Source organism: Poecilia formosa, unplaced genomic scaffold (genome assembly GCF_000485575.1).
Source record: "Poecilia formosa unplaced genomic scaffold, Poecilia_formosa-5.1.2 Scaffold492, whole genome shotgun sequence".
Classification (NCBI taxonomy): domain Eukaryota; kingdom Metazoa; phylum Chordata; class Actinopteri; order Cyprinodontiformes; family Poeciliidae; genus Poecilia; species Poecilia formosa.
In genome coordinates this window covers 199,390-202,498 of record NW_006800431.1, presented here as the reverse complement: position 1 = coordinate 202,498, position 3,109 = coordinate 199,390, and positions in this window count along the sequence as shown.

Sequence of the window (3,109 nt, the reverse complement as noted above, 5' to 3'; positions counted from 1 at the left end):
AATGAGAATATTTCATTCATTCAGATCTAGGATGTGTCATTTGAGTGTTCCCTTTATTTTTTTGAGCAGTGTACTTAAAAATGACTCCACTGTCAAAAAGGTTGCATGAATCAATAGCTAGAGGTTAGCACTGTTAGCCACTAGCTGAAGGGAACCAGCTAACTTACACAATATCATAAAAATATGACATATATTTAATTTTCTAACAACATATTTGTTATTCTGTGTTTTATTTGTTAGTACTGCAACAAATTTGACTGATTTTTGTTAGTTTGAACCAGCTAGTACTCTTAGGCTAGGTTAAATTTGTATGTTAAGCTAGGCAAAGCTTATACCATAATTTTTTCTAATAATTTAATTTAGTCAAAAATGAGTGGAGAAATTATATTTTCACTTCATAAAAATAGGTTTATGAGATGGTCTGTAATGTAAAATATGTTGTTGTTGGAGGAAATAAGTTATCCTATTAGTGTCAATAAATCAACAGGTAAAGATATTACTGTTAGCATTGTTAGCCACTATGACTGGAGGGAAACAGCCATCTAACAAAACATCCAAAAAATATATTATTTAAAATTTTCTTAAACCATAATTTTACTGTATGTTATATTTGGTTAGTATTGCATCAGATGTTGAGTGAATTTTATTAGCTTGAACCAGGTCTGTTAGGCTACGCTAAGTTTACATGGTAAGCTAAGTGAAGCTAATACCATAATGGTTCTTTTCTTATCCACTGATTTAGCAAGAAAAATTGTGGAGAAACGATATTTTCACTTTGTAATTTTAGAGTAAAGCTGTTATAGGACCATTAGCATTAGCATTGTTAGCCACTATGACTGAAAGGAAACAGCTAGCTTACAAAATATCCTAAAGAAAGTATTATTTTAAATTTTCTGACACCTTATTTGTTTTTTTATGTTATATAACGTGTCCGATAGTTTCTGTTTGTCTTTCAGGTCAGTCCTGGCATGTTGGGAGAGGCAGGAGGAGGTCGGGGTGTTAATCTCTAATCTCTGCTTTGAATTATTTATAAAATTCAATCAAGATCTAAAAGGAAGCAGATCCTCCACCGTACTTCATGGTTGGTCTGATGTCTAGAATTGCCTTTGAACCATAATTAATATAACATTCACCAACATAACTTATGTTTAAAGGTGTTTTTGATGATGGCACTCGATAAAATGTAATGTTTGTTCTCAAATGTTTTTAAGATTATGTTTTTGTGACGTTTTGTTTTCATGTTTTTATTATTTAAAGCATCTTGAACTGCCTTGTTGCTGAAATCTGCTACACAAATAAACTTGAATGGATTTTTCAGAAAGTCAAACTTAGTTTTGTGCAAAGCCCTTCTGCAATTTTTGTTTTGTTTTCTGCTGAAAAGCTCAATATTTATCTACTTTAACTACATCATAAAGCCATGACAGAGTGTTAGAGCCATACCCAGAAAAAAATGTCAAAAACAGAATTTCAAGAATAAAGTTGAAATAATCTGAAAATAATGTCGTATTACGAGAATAAAGTCAGTATTATAACAATACAATTGTAATATGAGAATAAAGTCATAACATTACGAGACAAAAGTCGTAGAAGAATAAAGTAGAAATATTTCTACGACTATTTTTACTATATTTTTGTAATTTTATTTCTTGGCTTTAAGATAAACAAAAGTTCATCTTCAGGCAATCACATGTTTCCTGTGTTTCCCATTTTGAAGAGTGATTAAAAGAAATTGTTCTGAGTGAAATGAATTGAGAAGATTCTAGAAATGCAGAATAATTTAACAAAAACATAAATTACATTAAAATTCAGTAAATGTGTAATTTTTCCTCCCCTACTGAGTGGATTAAGGAAGATATTTTATTTATTTATGTTTTGGATAAGATTATGCAAAAAATCCCCAGTTTTTATACATCTCTGAAACTTTATTGAAAGTTACACATCAGTAAATAAGAGAAGTACAAAGTTGATCAAAAAGAGAGCAGGACTTTAGTCAACAATCATTTTAAAAGTGCTTTAGAAATAAACTTCAACCTTGGATAGTTGGTAAACTGTTTATTACTTTTACATACACACATATTTTCCACTGATTTTGTACTTTTACCTTCAGGGAATGTAAAGTAAATGTTTTGAATCATCTAAGCTGGACTTCTTTGCAACAGCTAAGCTAACACTTCCAATAATTTCCCATAAACTTTGCATCTTTTGAATCTCTGGGATCCTAAATAACGTCTTAAATCTGCCACAACTTTCACCAGCTGAACAGAAACAAACCTGAAGTAATTTTATTTTATAGAGGAACGATCCAGAGTCGGCACATAGCTCCAGTTATTTCAGGTAGAAACCAGAGATCAGGCCTGAAATCTGAACTTAGTGATGGACTGAACATTCAGAGACACATAAAGATGGTTGCAAAGTCAGTCTTTTATCACCTGGAGAACATTTCCAGGATTTAAAGACTTTAAAATATTTCTGTTAGTTGATAAATCACTAAATAAATACACTAAAGATCTGCTGCTGTTGCTTCAATCTCCCAGATGTCTCAGGTTTGTAGTCCGCTCTGCATCATCCAGAACCAGAACCAAACATGGAGAAGCAGCATTCAGTTGTTCTGCATCAGTGATGCAGAAAACTGCAATCCTGAGGAACACTGAGTTCCTTTAAATCAAAGCTAAAGCCCTCTGTTCAGAGCTACTTCTGATTAAAACAACTGGAACATCGATTAATTCTGGTCTGCGTTTCACCTTTTAATGACTTCTCTTTATTCTGCCACTTTAAAGCAAAGTTTAGTTTTTATGTGTCGGTTTTGAACTATGAACCGTCTTGTTGCTGATAACTGACTCGGCTTGAACGTGTTTGAGAAATGTTTAACGTCTCGTTAATCAGTGGCAGGCAGGAGGAAAAGTTACAGTTTTACCATCTTTTCCACCAAACTTTGTAAAGCGAACTCGTCTCTGTGTGGTCAAGAAAAACTGAACTGAAGAACTGTTTGGTTGTTAGCTAAAAAGTTTTATAGTTTTTTTTTCCATAAAGTTGATTTTTAAAACAAAAAAATAGCATCTGACTATAATTTGTAGCTTGTAATAGTAACACATTTCCCACCATTTATCTT